The sequence below is a fragment of the Aedes albopictus genome, chromosome 1, assembly GCF_035046485.1.
Source record: "Aedes albopictus strain Foshan chromosome 1, AalbF5, whole genome shotgun sequence".
Lineage (NCBI taxonomy): Eukaryota > Metazoa > Arthropoda > Insecta > Diptera > Culicidae > Aedes > Aedes albopictus.
The window spans coordinates 261,368,001-261,385,675 of NC_085136.1; the positions used below are offsets into that span (position 1 = coordinate 261,368,001).

Here is a 17,675-nt window from a genome sequence, read left to right on the forward strand (position 1 = left end):
TGCGAAGAAAATGGAAACTCGGTAGCTGGAACGTCAGGACCTTAAATGAACCTGGACGAGTGAGCCTTTTGGCTCGTGAATTGCAGAAAGTTGATGTGTGTGTGTTGTTCTATTCAGGAAGTGCGGTGGCCCAAATCTGGTGAACGTGAATTCAGGGCGGTGGATCCCGACGCCAGCACATCATTCAAATATAACATCTACCACAGCGGCAGCGATAAGGCAGAACATGGGGTCGGATTCATAGTGATCGGGAAACAGATGAAGCGAGTCATGAGGTGGAAGCCGTTCAACGAGCGGATCTGCGTATTGAGGATTCGAGGCAAATTCTTCAACTACAGCCTGATCAATGTCTATGCGCCGACCAACGACAAAACCGATGACGTAAAGGATGCGTTTTACGAATGCCTTGACCTATGGAGAATGCCCAAAACATGAGGTTAAGATTGTCATCGGTGACTCCAACGCCAGGTCGGAAGAGATGACTTTTTCCGTCTAATCATCGGTACGGAGAGCCTTCACTCCGTCACAAACGACAATGTCCTGAGATTAGTTAACTTTACTGCTGCCAGGGGGATGGCCATTAGTAGCACCTACTTTGCACGCAAGAATTCCACTAGCACACCTGGAAACACTTAAATGGCGAAGCTTGCAATCAAATCGACCATGTGCTGGTAGATGGCCGACACTTCTCGAACGTCATTGATGTTAGAACCTTAGGGGTCCCAACATCGACTCAGATCACTCGTAGTTAGTCAGATTCGAGCTCGGTTATCAACCGTCTCGGACTCTAAGAACGATCGATGCGTTTCAAGATCCAGCGTTGTTCATCAGACGGTACGGTAGCTGACTATCACCAGAAGCTGGATGAGCGGATAAGTGAAATCAACGAGAGCGATAATCTCAACACTCTGTGGGAGTCTCTACACGGAGCGATGAGTAGGGCAGCGCGGGAGGTGACAGGCGCTGCTCAAAGACGACATAGGAACGGGTGGTTCAACGAGGAGTGTCAGGGGGTAACGGATGACAAAAATGTCGCCAGAAGCCGGATGCTGGTGTCTGGGACCCGGCAGAGCAGGGAGCGATATAGAGAAGCGAGAGCAGCCGAAAAACGAATCCATCGCACACCCTAAAATGAAACAACACAGGCTTGTGTACAATGTACACAGGCTTGTGTACAGTGTACACAGATTTGTGTACTACTAGATCAGCCTCCACCCCTGTGTCAAATGTACAGTCACTTTTCTGGCTCTAGCGCTGGTATGGGAGCAAAGTTCATAACTAATTTTCTCTGAACGATGACATGCATTATCAGGAATCGATCAGTGCAAAAATAATTGTTAATTTTGTTTTCATGCCAGCGCTGGAGCCGGAAAAGTATCTGTGTACATTTGACACAGCGGTGAGGCTGATCTAGTAGTACACAAATCTGTGTAACTTCTGTAACCGTGCAGAAAGAAAAAAATACCATGAGGAAAATGTGATTGCTCAGGCGCAAGAGTGTATGGAACAGAATGATATGCAAAGATTTTACGAAACTGTCAATGGCGTGTGGAGAAAAACAGCGCCTTCTCCCGGCATGTGTAACGCCTGTGAAGGAAATTTGCTGGCAGACAAAACAATGGTGGCTACCAGGTGGAGAGAGCACTTCGAGGAGGTGTTGAACGGTGGGAATGGAAGAGCGACAGACAGAATTCGAATCGACGACGGCGGACAAGCTGTGGAACCTCCAACGCTAGACGAGGTCAAGACAGCCATTAGAGGGCTGAAGAATAATAAGGCTGCTGGGAAGGACGACCTCCCGGTCGAGCTTCTCAAGCACGGTAGTGAGCATCTGTATCAACTCTTACACTGTATTATATTGAATGTATGGGAAGAGGAAGAACTGCCTGCTAGTTGGTTGGATGGTCCCATTTACTCTCTATATAAAAAAGGGCATCGACTGGAGTACGCGAATTACAGAGGAATAACACTTCTCATTTCAGCGTACAACATTTTGTCCGGAATTCTGCTTAACAGGCTGAGGCCGATTGAGGAGTCCTTCGTCGGCAACTATCAGGCGGGATTTCGTGAGGGCTGATCAACGACGGATCAGATGTTCACCCTGCAGCAGATTCGCGATAAATTTCGGGAGTACAACTTGCAGACCCATCATCTGTTTATTGATTTCAAGGCGGCGCGGCGTACGATTCAGTGAAGAGAAATGAGTTATGGCAGATTATGATCAAACATGGTTTTCCGACGAAGCTGATTAGACTGATTCGGGCGACACTTGACGGTTCGAAATCAAGTGTACGGATTGCGGATGAAATTTCGTCATCGTTCGTAACCTTAGACGGGCTGAAGCAGGGCGATGCTCTTTCGAACTTACTGTTCAACATAGCGCTGGAAGGAGTGATAAGGAGAGCTGGTGTGCGAAGGAGCGGAACCATTGTAACGAGTTCGCATATGCTCCTGGGCTTCACAGATGATATCGACATCATCGGGATCGACCGTCGGGCCGTGGAAGAGGCGTTCATACCTTTTAAAAGAGAGACTGCGAGGATTGGACTAACGATTAACACCACAAAGACTAAGTACATGATTGCTGGTGGCCAACGTCGGTCCGGTCGGTGGTAGTGGTGCTAGGTGGTGAAAAGTTTGATGTTGTAAACGATTTTTTTTTTAACTTGGTGCTCTAGTAACGTGCGATAATGTAACATATCAAGGTGAAACGACGGATTGCAGCTGCGAATCGGGCCTTTTTCGGTCTGCAAAGCTGAAGTCCCGTACGCTGCAAACGAAGACAAAATTCGAGATGTGCAAGACTCTGATTCTTCGGATCGCTTTATACGAACGTTGAGAGAAGCTGATCGGAGAGCCTTTGAAGTCTTCGAACGTAAAGTGATGCGAATAATACTCGGCGGTGAACTGGAAGGCGGCATCTGTCGGCGTCGCATGAACCACGAATTGTACCAAGTATATAAAGAGATGGATATTGTGAAACGAATAAAACACGGCAGGCTGCGGGGGGCTGGGCACGTAGCTCGTATGCCGGAGGAACGACAAGCTAAAACCATATTCAACAGAGAACCAGGAAGGGGCCGTCGGCTTCGTGGTAGGCCGCACACACGATGGCTTTTTGCAGTTGAGGGGGACCTAAGGGCTCTAAACGTTCAGAGTGACTAGAAGCGATTGGCCCAGGACCGAGACCAGTGGAGGCGAATGCTTTATTCGGCGTAGACTCACCGCTACGAGCTGTAGCCCATCAAGTATCAAGTAAGTAATCCACGAGGACTTGTCTACGAAGTTTACGTCGAATATTCTTCGCATTTCGGAAGACATTATGCCTCATTTCTACAAAAATATACATAGTATGTTTTCACTCAGATGCAATAATGTCAGCTATTTTCTCTTAAACTCTTCTAGAAATTTCTTGAGAAATGTATCTATAGATTGCACAGATTCTGTCAAACTTGTCAGTAAACCGCTTATGAGATTCATATCAGTAATTACGCAAAAGGTTTCGTCAGAAATTGCTTTAAAGATTTCTGCATGCTTTGCTCCAGAAAGCTCCAGAGGTTCTTATAGTCATTCCTTTTCTAGTTTTTCTAGGTAATTTCCTCAAGCTGATCGTTAAAATTGTTTAGCATAACTTTTTGAATCATTTCAACTTTTCCACCCGTCAGATGTTCTCCTGATGGGAACATTGAATGAATTTGAAATGGATTTTAAAACACAATTTTTTGAATAACACATTTCAAGCCCAACTTTACTAAACACCATATCTAACAAAATCAACGAGCGGAGAAAATTGAAGGGGAAGTTCGCTGTTTCCATAGCAACTCATACATTGAGCATTTCGGAAACGTGAAAAATCCGGGTATTTTTTTCACAAATTATCCCCATAGGTGAGTGATACAAGTAATCCGCAACGAAATTCAGCGCCACATGTAAAAATCTATTTTTTGTTGACATATGTTACATACGGTGTTTGGTAAAGTTGGGCTTGATTTGTTATTTTGTACTTCATTCTGAAATGAAACTCCGGTAAGCCTATCTGTTTCAATAAATTTTATAGGTGGCCTATCAGTGATATGTGCGCACCGTCAGCAACCTACTTCTGACGGAAAGAAGGGAAGTGACGGTTACTTACACGTGTTCACTTGTTTGACTTTTGAGCGGTGTCATAGAAACGAGATCATTTTCTGTGAACACGGCAACGCTCAAACGTCGAATTAGTATACTCATGCCGAGGTCCATCGAGTTTTGCATAAAAATTTAACCTCAATTTCTCTCCGAGAGAGAAAATTACGACACGAAATGGGTATTAAACAAACCACCGGAAACTGTCAAAACTCGTGTTGGAGGAAAGAGGACGGGAAGAACGAGAATGAACCGAACGTTCATTGGTGACGTCATCGTGCAAAATGTAATTGATAGGGACAGAACGCAACTCTACTACGCTCATTCAGAAGCGAGTTCATCTCTTTTATGGCTTGGCGTAATAAGAGACAATGACTGAATGAGACACTACACTAAGACAATAACACATAGGATTTTCATAAGTTGTAATTTATGAATGGATGATTTTTCTGTTTCATTAGTCGCTTATTTATTTTATAGCTGATGTGCTTGTGTTTCATACCTACAACTTATCATTGCCACAAGCGGCAGTGTTGTGAAAAACAACATTATTGAAAACTGTGAAAATCGTTACAGTAAGGGTAAGGATTCCAATTAGCTGTTGCTTTGGACAAACACGCATTACTCAAAGATCTGTTTTCGGAACTGAAGAACATAAAAGTCAAATTGCCTTCATTTCCCGATTTCAAGAATTCTCCGCCCAAATCAACAACAAATTTGAAATTACGTAAGTAACACTATCGAAAATTAACATGATTTTTCCAGCACTGGAATGAAATGAATGTTGAATTTACATGAGAAAATATTGTGGATTTACCGGCTACTTGTATTCTACCGGTCGCTTCAGTATGGCCTCCAAAGTAGCCGTTTTATAAAAAGAGTAACTTAAAAATGATTTTAATCATTTTTATTGTATGCGCTATTCCTCGTTGCCACTAGCTACTCAGCGAAATTCATTTTTTGATAATCAAGTTGATTTTTATATGAAAACGGCTACTTTGTAGCGGCTACTTAAATAACCGGTAGAATACAAGTAACCGGTAAATCCACAATAGCAGAATCACGTTCTGCGTAAAGTTTTGTTAACAGGAATTGCAAGAGAAAAAAGGAAAACAAAGTCAAAAATGTTGGAAGATGTGCGAACAACAGACCGAAGAAAGCTGCGAAGAAAAAAGTCGGTGACGGTAAGAATAGAGGTATCCCACGGTTTAAAGTATATTTCCTTATTTCTGTTTTTTTATTGATGGAACGAAAATAAATTTGGTATAAATCGAACACAAACTATCATCATCATAATTAGTATTTGGAATGCTTTTCAATATAAACATCTTCTTGTTTTTTTTTTCAGTGTTGTGTAGCAGTGTTGTGATGTAGTGTTTCGTAGTTGCTTAATCGATAAATGCTTACTTCTAATATGGACTATTGTTCCTATTACATTGATGAAGCTTTTGTATCACTTCTCGAAAATGCTATTCCACTAGTTTATATTCTTCTCTGTAGGCACAAACGTTATTCGATTTCAAACTGATGTTTGATGGATTAAAAGCTACACCTAACGTCCAAGCGTTGATAACACTTTGAGAAAGAGCAAAGTTCGTCATGTTCAAAGTTGATTATTTTCAGGATTCATTTGCAGGATTGGGAAATACAAACTCAATTTGGAGAAAAACAATAAAAGAACAAAAAAAACTTAAAATAATAAAAATAAAACAACTACTATTGTTAATCCATTGCATTGCCTTCCGTTGTAACACTGTACAAACCTAGCACGAAACTATCTCCATTCCACGCTTTCCACTCGCTTCGTGAACACAATAGTTAGAAAAAACAACCACAAACACCGGATTCGCACGCGCTTCAATCCAACCGCATGTATGTATGTGTGTGTTTCTGTCTTTCTGTCTGTATTTCGAGTGTGTTAGTAAATCCAAAAATAATCATCCTCATCTAAAACCTGAAACAAGAAAGTTCAACAAGCGTTCCGATTTCACTACGACTAGTTTACTTGGCGGAAATTTAGATTATTGAGAAGGGAAAGCAAGCAAAATCCTAAACACTAAGGGACGATAAAGTACTGAAAATACCTTTATTCCTTTATAATGCTATTGTTCATTTGGGCAAGCCACCGTTAACCATTATCGGCATCGTCATCACAGCAAGCGGCACATGCGCACAATACCTAACCTAAATGTTTGCCATGAAAGTCCCACTTCCGCGCACCGTCGCTGAAGGCTACCGCCCGCCACAAAACCAACAAACAATAAACCATTGCTTCATTTGAAGGGAGGGAGTTTATTTACATAGATATATTAACGTGTAATGATCACCGCATCATCTGTCAAACGCCATTAATTCATTGCAAATTGGTCAATTCTTGTTTGACAGATGATTACATTTCCAAGTTTCGAAGTTCTACTACATTCACTCATCCCTCCATTTTTGTAACAATTTAACATAACCTATCATTACAACGAAAATTGCCTTAACCGCGTCTAATCTATTGATTCTCGATTTGTCACTGTTCTGCTTCTTCTTGTTTGTTTTCTTTGCGATGCCTAAGTATCCAGCTCCCGCTGCTCTTGTTAAAACGATCGATTGTTCGGGAAGGGGCGCGTCGTTGTAGCGCGCGGGTCGGAAATCAAACGCGGCAAAAAGAGAGAAAAACAATAGAAGCAGGGATTGAAAAACTCGTCAAACAAATGGGAACTCAAACGAAAAGAGAAGAATAGAAAAAGAAACATGCTCGCGCAGTCATTATCAGTTGAGAGTTTCGTTTAAATCCTGATCGATGTTTGTGTTGATCAAAGTAGGCGACGAAAACGATCAATTTGGTTTCGGATTTGGCCAATTCGGTGGTGGTGGACGCGACGATTGGTTTTGAGGTGTGTTAGTGACATATGAAAGAGATAGAAAAAAAAGAGAAGATAATGGAAAGAGAGAAAAAACGAAACTTGGATTCAAAGGCACTATTCTAGGGTGGATCGTTGGTAAGACAAAAAAAAATGAGTTCAACAAATGGCGAATTAAGAGCTACTACAAGCTATATAATGTCAAAGCAGACTGAATCACGGAAATCATGTAAATTGGATACTGTTCGGGAGATTCTATCCGGAAGCTTGGAAGGCTTCTCTCCCGAAGCTTGGAAGGCTTCTCTCCCGAAGCTTGGAAGGCTTCTCTCCCGCAGCTTGGAAGGCTTCTCTCCGGAAGCTTGGAAGGCTTCTCTCCAGAAGCTTGGAAGGCTTCTCTCCAGAAGCTTGGAAGGCTTCTCTCCAGAAGCTTGGAAGGCTTCTCTCCAGAAGCTTGGAAGGCTTCTCTCCAGAAGCTTGGAAGGCTTCTCTCCAGAAGCTTGGAAGGCTTCTCTCCAGAAGCTTGGAAGGCTTCTCTCCAGAAGCTTGGAAGGCTTCTCTCCAGAAGCTTGTAATAGGGTGGGGCTAATTTTAAAAAATGTCTCCGGGATATGATTTCCCATGTGGAAAGTGATCCACTAGTCGAAATAAGTGAGCTGTACAAAAATGAGCGATTTCGGTTGACATTTAGGGGTGGCGCAAAGGGTTTAAGTAAAAATTTTACTAGAACAAACCTCCAAAAAAAAATTTCAAAATTAATTTTCAGACATAACATTTCTAGACTAAATCGGTGATTTTAGAACCCAATTGGGCCAAATTTGTGCTCAAAATTGCGATATCTCCAATGGTTTCCAAGACATTTGAAAAAAATATCATATTTTGGTATCTAACCCAAAAAATACCAAAATTCGACATATTTTTTCAAATATCTCAGAAACCAGTAGAGATATCGCAATTTTGAGCACAAATTTGGCCCAATTGGATTCTGAAATCACCGATTTAGTCTAGAAATGTTATGTTTGAAAATTAATTTTTAATTTTTTTTTTTGGAGGTTTGTTCTAGTAAAAATTTTACTTAAACCCTTTGCGCCACCCCTAAATGTCAACCGAAATCGCTCATTTTTGTACAGCTCACTTATTTCGACTAGTGGATCACTTTCCACATGGGAAATCATATCCCGGAGACATTTTTTAAAATTAGCCCCACCCTAAGCTTGGAAGGCTTCTCTCCCGAAGCTTGGAAGGCTTCTCTCCCGAAGCTTGGAAGGCTTCTCTCCCGAAGCTTGGAAGGCTTCTCTCCGGAAGCTTGGAAGGCTTCTCTCCGGAAGCTTGGAAGGCTTCTCTCCAGAAGCTTGGAAGGCTTCTCTCCAGAAGCTTGGAAGGCTTCTCTCCAGAAGCTTAGAAGGCTTCTCTCCAGAAGCTTGGAAGGCTTCTCTCCAGAAGCTTGGAAGGCTTCTCTCCAGAAGCTTGTAATAGGGTGGGGCTAATTTTAAAAAATGTCTCCGGGATATGATTTCCCATGTGGAAAGTGATCCACTAGTCGAAATAAGTGAGCTGTACAAAAATGAGCGATTTCGGTTGACATTTAGGGGTGGCGCAAAGGGTTTAAGTAAAAATTTTACTAGAACAAACCTCCAAAAAAAAATTTCAAAATTAATTTTCAGACATAACATTTCTAGACTAAATTGGTGATTTTAGAACCCAATTGGGCCAAATTTGTGCTCAAAATTGCGATATCTCCAATGGTTTCCAAGAAATTTGAAAAAAATGTCATATTTTGGTATCTAACCCAAAAAATACCAAAATTCGACATATTTTTTTCAAATATCTCAGAAACCAGTAGAGATATCGCAATTTTGAGCACAAATTTGGCCCAATTGGATTCTGAAATCACCGATTTAGTCTAGAAATGTTATGTTTGAAAATTAATTTTTAATTTTTTTTGGAGGTTTGTTCTAGTAGAAATTTTACTTAAACCCTTTGCGCCACCCCTAAATGTCAACCGAAATCGCTCATTTTTGTACAGCTCACTTATTTCGACTAGTGGATCACTTTCCACATGGGAAATCATATCCCGGAGACATTTTTTAAAATTAGCCCCACCCTAAGCTTGTAAGGCTTCTCTCCAGAAGCTTGGAAGACTTCTCTCCAGAAGCTTGGAAGACTTCTCTCCAGAAGCTTGGAAGGCTTCTCTCCAGAAGCTTGGAAGGCTTCTCTCCAGAAGCTTGGAAGGCTTCTCTCCAGAAGCTTGGAAGGCTTCTCTCCAGAAGCTTGGGGAGCTTCTGTACAGAAGCTTGGAGAGCTTCTCTCCAGGAGCTTGGAGAGCCTCTCTCCAGAAGCATGAGAAGTTTCTCTTCAGAAGCTTGGAGAGCTTTTCTCCAGAAGCTTGGAGAGCTACTCTCCAGAAGCTTGGAGAGCTACTCTCCAGAAGCTTGGAGAGCTTCCTGCCAGAAGCTTGGAGAGCTTCCTGCCAGAAGCTTGGAGAGCTTCTCTCCAGAAGCTTGGAGAGCTTCTCTCCAGAAGCTTGGAGAGCTTCTCTCCAGAAGCTTGGAAGACTTCTCTCCAGAAGCTTGGAGAGCTTCTCTCCAGAAGCTTGGAGAGCTTCTCTCCAGAAGCTTCGAAGGCTTCTCTCCAGAAGCTTGGAGAGCTTCTCTCCAGATGCTTTAAGAGTTTCTCTCCTGATGCTTGGAAAGCGTCTCGCGAGAAGCTTGGAGAGCTTCTCTGCGAAAGCTTGTAGAGCGTCCCTCCAGAAGCTTAGAGAGCGTCTCTTCAGAAGCTTGGAGAGCGTCTCTCCAGAAGGTTGAAGAACTTCTCTCCAGAAACTTGTAGAGTTTCGCTCCAGAAACATGGAGAGCTTCTCCGCAAAAGCTTGTAGAGTGTCTCTCCAGAAGCTTGGAGAGCGTCTCACCGGAAGCTTGGAGAGCTTCTGTCCAGAAGCTTGAGAAGCTTCTCTCCAGAAGCTTGGAGAGCTTCTCTCCAGAAGTTTGGAGACCTTATTTCCAGAAGCTTGAAGAGCTTCTCTCCAAAAACACGACGGCTGTAGGCAACAATTTCTGAAATTTTCTGATTTTTTCAGATAACCGAATAACTTTTGAACTGTTACGGACTTCTAGCATTAAACTAAATGTGACGCAAAAACGAGTGGAAAGCGCAATGGAATGATACATTCTACAATCTACTCTTATCGAAAGCAAGCCTTTAAAGGAGAGTTTCTATAAAACTATCTAACTGCCGGCCTGTGTTCTCTACATTCTGCGATTACATAGCACCATTCCTAATTTCTTAGTTATTATACATTCCAAAAATATGTGGCACCTTGCGTTATTGTCCCTGCCATACTACATTCCCACAGGGGCAGCGATAGCCTCAAACCTCCCTCAAGCCAATCATGTGTAAAATGCACCAATTCCGCGGAAGATAGAGAAAAGCTTAGATCTCGGAAGCAATGGTGTAGAGTACCTTGGTAAAGGTTAAAAGTGTAGATGGAAATTTGAAAAAAAAACTATTTTCAGTGTACTATAGCTGCCGATGAGAATGTAGCACACACCTGTGCAATTACTAATATCGCACAAGCCTATTCAGCGGTATCGATCGTCCAACGCTTTGAAATATCTCATGATTCAGATAGGTTTGGAGACATGTGATTTGGACAGAGCTGTTCATGAGATCAAGGACATTTCGATGCGTATTAGGGAACGTTCAAAAATTACGTCCAACATTTGGGGGAGGGGGGGGTCTAGAAAAAGGTGACAGTACGTGTATTAGGTATAGGAAAATAACGTGACAGAGGGGGGAGGGGGGGGTCTAGAAATCCCAAAAAATGATGGACGTAATATTTGAATCTTCCCTTAGATTGATTCGACTTTTTACCGCCAGGCGACGCTAGTGCGCACCAAATGTTTGATTTGAAATGTCTTAGGATACAGACAAGTTATAAGGCTGGTGTTATCGGCAAATTTATTCATCATAACAAATGATGTATGTTATATCTTACTAAATATGTCAATCTAGAGACGATATCAGTAAAATCAATAGTTTGGACTCATCAACACATCAAAACTTCATAGTACACTGAAAAAAAGAATTATACTGAAAATTACTAATCTTACAGACTTTCAACCACTATCAGTAACCTACACCTTATGTACATATGAATCAAAATGAATGCTAGACAAATCAAACGATAAAATAACGATTAAAATTTGGAAAGTATCATGCAAATGAACGTTTATGGGGAAAGGTTTCGAAACGAACTTCTTCGTATTTCTAGTGAATTTTGATTAGGCTTTGCGCTTAAAACTATCCTATCTCTCTATTGCGTAAATGTGTATGCCTCTATATAGCAGTCTCGGACAGATTCGTCTGGGAATCGATCCTCGAACGAACTTCCGAAACTTTTTACCATTTTATAACTCCTCTAATGGCGTGTACGCTAATGTTTTATATACTCTTATAATAAAAATATGCGAAAAAAAAATAATTCAAAAATATAAAATTGTTGGTTAATCGAATAAATAGGTAAAACAAATTTGGTTTCAGATAATAATAAAATAATAGTAAAAAAGTAAACGAAACAAATAACTATAATAGGAAGACTAACACGAACAGATAAAACTCAAACATAACAACAGAACAGAAGATTGACTAAAATGTTAACATATAATATGTAAAATGGTCTGCAACTAAGCTGTGTGTCTACATATCTCACTAATTATTCAAGGCAATTAAAGGCAAGATGCTTAGACTCAAAACCGGACGGACAAAAACAGTTGAGAAAAAAAATGCGAGCAGACACGTACAAAACGATTAGGTATTTGACTTGTGTGTGTGTGTAGAAGCACTGTAGAGGCACTTAGAAAACGCCATCGACTCTGGTAATTTCTTAGTAAAATTTAAGCCGAAATTATAACTCCGAAGTCGATGAAATTTTCTTCGCACCATTGTGATACGTGGATCTCTCGCATTATGCAAAAAAAACGAGGCAAGTGTGTATGTCCTTTTGTGTAAGAGGGGGACGGGATTATTCTTTAAGTTTGGTCATATTCATTCGGGGGACAGGGCAAAAGGCAAGAGGCGATTATTCGTGCTTATATGCTTGTTCGTTTCGATCGATCCGCACACAGATCGGATTCGCACGCCACCTACTAATACTAGGCTCTCTAGGGAAGTCAAATGTCGTAAGTATCGTCGGGTGTACTGACCTCTTGGAGGACGTCCTGGGCCGCGATGGCCTTCAGGACGTTCTTCTTGGACGTTTCCTGGATCTCACCGCCCACCAGCAGCTCGTCCAGGATGAAGTACGCCTTCTCGAAGTTGAAGATGATGTCCAGCTCGCAGACCTGGAAGAGAAGGGAAATAATCTTGAATCATAGTGATACTCCATCTGCCATCAGTACGTCGGAAGCAAGGATAGCGTAGAGACCGTTTCCCTTCCTTCCAACTTTCACAGCACAGTGCCAATATATCAGAGAACCCCTACGAGTTATGAAATCAAGCGAATTGTGCCGCATTATCTTCACAGTTATAATCACACTAATCTCTTATCTTACGCCTGGCATCCACGCACCAACGTGTGAACCCTTTGCCAACGATATCCTACGAACTCCGACATCCGCATGAATTTGTGCAGGCGCAGAGGTATATTTGGTCTGCAGTGAATACAAACGATTGCAGTCACCACTTCGTTTCCCTTCCCCACATTGACCAGCAACTTGACGCGCAGGCGCCATTGTCGCCTAATAATAGAAGATCACCAACACTCAAACATTGAAGATACCTATTTAGTCCCCGACAGATATCTCATTGGTTCCTTGTGTGAGTGGTCTGGCGATACTCCAGTTTCTCTTGAAACGCTACCAGGTGAACCTCCTGGGATTTTTTACAGCGGATCCATCTAGGTTTCCTTCAGGAGCTCCACCTAAAATTCCTCTGGAAGTCCAATCTAGGAATCCGTCAGAAGTTCCAGCTTAGGTTTCTCCAGGAGTTTGACCTGGAATTTCCCTGGAGTTTTCAGGATTTTTTTTTGTGATTTTTTCAGGAGTTGCACTTGGGATTTCTGTACAAGTTGCACCTGAGATTTATCCAGAAGTTCCACCTGGGCTTTTTCCAGCAGTTCCATCTGGGATTTCTGTAACAGTTCCACCTGGTTTTTTCCCTGAGTTCTACATAAGATTTATCCAGACTTTCCACCTTAAATTTAACAGCAGTTCCCCTGCGATTTTTGCTGAATATTCTGTGTTTTTTTTATTCAGGAACTCCACTTGAGACTTTTGCAGGAGTTCCACCTGTGATTTTTAAGAACTCCTATAGAAGCTCCATATGATATTTCTTCAGGAATTCCACAAGTTATCACCCTGAATTCCTCCAACAGTTTCTCCAGGAATTTCTTTAGAAGTTCATCCGTGAGTTTCTTTACGCATTTTCATGAATGTACCCAGGAGTTCAACTAAAAGTTTCTTTGAGTTTTTGTTTTTCAAGATGTCTTCTAAAGATTACTCAAATATTTTCTCTTGCAGTTTCTCCAGGAGCTTCTTCGAGAATTTCAGATGCAGTTTCTCTGAGAATTTTTTTTTAGAAGTTCTTCTGGGTTCGTTTAATCATTCTTGGAGGATTTGTGCTAGGAGTTTCTTCAATATTATGCTTCCAAAAGTTTAGGGAGTTTCTGAGGATTCCTTTCAGAGAAGCTCCGGTTATACTTTGGCGGAGTACCTCCGCAGAATCATTCCAACACCGATCCAAGAATTGTTCTGGAGTCTCTCCTAATACCTGTTGAAATTCTTCCCATAATTCCTTCCAAATCAACTCCCAGAGCTACTACGGAAACTCCTTAGTGAATTATTCTCAGATAAACTCTGGGGTTCCGTTCAGAGTATCTTCAGGAATACTTTAGTGTATTTCCGGGAATTCTTTTCAGAGAATCCATTGGGGAATTGAGAATTGTTGCGTGAACTCCTTGTCAGACTTGCATTGGGAATATGAAAAATAAATCTCTGATTTCTGCCTGAGCAGTTCCAAGAATTCCTCAAAGAAAACAAGCGGAAATACCTCTTGAAATTCCTAACTCTTCCATAATTGCTTCGAAAATTCCTCTCAGACCTGTATTGGTAACTTAGAATACCTTGGTATTTTTGCGATTCCCTCCAGAAATATATTCAAGAATTTCTACAAAAGTGCCGATGGAAATTACTTTCGGGCAGCCTCAGGTTAAGGAGAACCAGGAACCTCCGATTCATCCTCGAAAACGTCCCCCAAAGTATGTATCTCCGGAAATTTCCATCAGGTTTCCATTCTCAATTATTGCTTGTGGAGTTTTTAGTCCCTTTGGAAATTTGTATCAGAATATCTGCAGAAAGCCTTTCCAGAGGATCTCTAACAGTAACTCCGGAAATTCATTCCTCCTGGACTTCAGGAATTTCGGAAAATTGCCTAAGTAGCTTCTGGAAAAAAAAACTCGGATGAACTTTTAAAAGATTTCCATGGAAAAAATCCAATGCAACTCTTGGAGGAATTCCTACCAAAATTTTCTGAAAAACGAATGAACAAGCTTGTGGTAGAATTCCCATAAAAACCCTTGTAATAAATCGTAGAGAATCTTTTGGCGAGATTGTTCAATCTCGAAAAAAAAAATCCACTGTAAATCCTGCTGAAATTCCCGGAAAGAGTTGAATTCCCGAAGGAAATAGTAAAAAAAAATAGAGCTGTTTAGATAATGCTCCAAGGAACATCTAAAGAAGAAAACAGAGGAACTCCTGGAAAAAAACATCTGGTGACGTTCGTGGAGGAATTTCTTGAGAAATTCCTGCAAATAATCCCGATAGTATTCTTAGAGGAGGGACTCCTGTAGGAACTTGAAAAAAAGTGATTAAATTAAATGAAAATAATAATTAAACAATTTAGAGCATTACAGCTGGAAGAATTCTAAGGTAAAAACCGAGAAACAATATCAGAAGGTGTTCTTAAAATATCATATCATGTAAATGTCATGATATGTCATGTTTTTGTCTTCATAATGAAAAACGGTATGTTCGGTTGAACGTATTACATTCAATACACCTTCCTAATCCGTGAATCCTACAAATTATCGTAGTTTAGCTTGTCTCCGAATGGTTGTCGCTTTTGTGAATCCGTCCGCAGGTTGATCCGTCGTGGGGATATACTCAAGCTTCACGTTGTTCTGTTCAAGGCACTCATGAACAAAATGGTAACGAGTGCTCACGTGCTTTGTCCTAGGGTTGTAGGATCCATTCCTTGCGATGCTGATTGCGGGCGGATTATCGCAGTAGATGGGCAACGCTTCAACTTCCTCCACCACATAGCTTCTTGAAATGCCCGCGAGAGCGACCTGTATTCCGCCTCGCACGACGAAAGAGCTACTATTGGCTGCTTTTTGACGCTTCAGGATATTGCCGCCCCTTGCATGGTAAACAGGTAGGCAGACGTGGATCTTCGATCATCAAAGTCTCCTCCGCAATCGGCATCGCTGTATCCTTGCAATCGTCCACATTCGTCCTTCGTGTATACCAGGTTTTTCTTGGACATCCCTTTCACATATCGGACGCTTGACTGCATGCCAGTGCTGTCTACCAGGATTGACAAGAAATTGCCTTACGGCGTTTACTGCATACACAATGTCTGGATGTGTAGCTTGCGCCACAAAAGACAAACAGCCGACTGCTTCCTTGAATGGTAATTTCCGCTTTTCCATTGCCCCTGCAACTGTTTTAAGAGCCACTGATTTCTCGAGCTTAATGCTTGAATCGGGCGGGGGTTGCTACCGGTCTAGCGTCCGTCAGCGCTGAAATATCTTCTCAATATAGGCTTCTTGATCCAACGAAAGTCGTCGTTCTGTACGATCTCTGGCGATCCGGATTCCCAGACAGTGCGTGACTTCTCCAAGATCCTTCATATCGAACCTCTTCATCAGGTATTGCTTCAGTTTCATCTTCAAAGCGAGATTGTTCGTGAAAATTAGTAGGTCGTCCACATCAACCGTCGCAAACAGAATCTTGTCTCCATCAATGATCCAATACAAACAGGTGTCTACCAACGATCGTTGCAGTCCAAATCCTCGCAACACGGTGTCCAGTTTGTCGTTCCATACACGGCTTGACTGTTTAAGGCCGTACAGCGCTCTAAGGAGCCTGCACACCTTCCCATCAGACATGTCCAAACACTGCACTGCACGAGGAGTCGATGCTCAAACACACCACCGTGGGTGCCAAGCCACTACCTAGCTCTTCGTGTTTCAAAACGAACACGCACCGTGTCTGGCTCAACACCGGTATCGGTGGCGGTGCGCAGGCATTGGGCACGGTGTTTGACGCTTCGGGTAACACGGAGCCCGAGTGTTTCCGATTATGCAAAACACTCGTGCGAGTTCAAGCGCTCGGTACCGTTCATTCTTCAGCACCAGTTGCAAATGCTGTTGGTCGACGACGAGAACGAAGTACTTGGCGGCTCCTTTTGTGTGTTTCTCGTCCCTTCTGACTCAGTGGCTCTGATGCAGCCGCGCTACCACGCACTGTGGCCGAGCTCACTGCTTTGGTGTTTCATACAATCGGAAACACTCGGCCTCCATGCTCAACCAAAACTGAAACACGGAGCCGAAACTGACGTTGAGCACATAGTGCGTAAGGCTGTGACCATAGTGGGTAAGGTGAGATGCGATCGGATGCGATAAGTTATGAGATGAGAAGAGGGATGTTTGATAGGCCATAGTGCATGAGGTTTTCAATGAGGGTGCGCATGTTGTTTTCACATCCTTTTTCGCCTATTTCGTGCGCATCAACGACTCGTGTGATTTGATCGATGAAGTCGCTTGTATGTTGAAGCGCTTCTTTGGATGTGGGTAGTGAAATGATCGTTTCATCTATAAGAGGGGAAGAAAAAATGCACCCGCTTTTTGTTTTGCGCGGGTCGTTTTTTTTTTTTGCTATAACTTAGTCAGTTTTGATCCTGTTGCAATAGCGAAAACCGACCAGTTCAAAAAAAATCTGGTGTAACTGTACAAGATTGAGATTATTGAATTAATTATTTGAGAAAAGAATGTATAACATGTAATCATATCCGCGTGAGCGATGTCTTTATGTATACACATATTTTTACTTTCCGAACTGGGCTATCTGAGTGTTGAATTTAATTTAAATCAATATGAGACGGTTTCGGCATTATAACATTACTTGATTGTGCTGACCTCGGCAAAAAGAAACAAAAATTCGGCAAGTATGTATTATTTAAGGGCATAGGTTTTTTATTACAAAATTTTCGGCGATACCTACGAGAAAAGATGTCTCTAACAAGTACACAATATTCATCATAAGGACTGTATCGTTAATTATGAGTACATCTTTGAGGCCCTGTATAAAAAAGACTAAGTCTTATTTTGACAACTGCTGTGTGTTTATGTGTTGCTAGCGTTGTAAACAAAAGATAACCTTCATTAAAAGTTAAAGTTTTTCCTCAAGTGGAGCAACGCGAGTGTTTACGGATGAGAAGCGAAAATCGATTGTGATCAGTTACTGCTATGAAAAATGATTACCGCTAAGAAAATTAGCAAAAGTTGGAGGTGTTAGCGTTTTTTCTGTCCAAAATGCTGTCAAACGATTCGGTATGCATAACACACTGATAAACTCACCCGGACGCGACAGAAAACCAGGTGCGTCCAAGTCAAATTTGGACAGCAAAATTTGCAAAATCTTCAAAAGAAAA

The 17,675-nt window shown here is 41.8% G+C and overlaps 1 non-coding gene across 2 annotated transcripts in view; it reads right to left on the reverse strand.

The window, feature by feature from the left end:
- The window catches only part of LOC109416911 (uncharacterized), a 36,306-nt gene extending 20,403 nt beyond the window's left edge, over nt 1-15,903 (reverse strand). For both annotated transcript variants that reach the window (XR_009996496.1, XR_009996497.1), the window contains exon 1: nt 12,170-15,903. This is a non-coding gene — a transcript (uncharacterized LOC109416911). The remainder of the gene's footprint in view (nt 1-12,169) is intronic.
- Nucleotides 15,904-17,675: the final 1,772 nt, after the last annotated feature.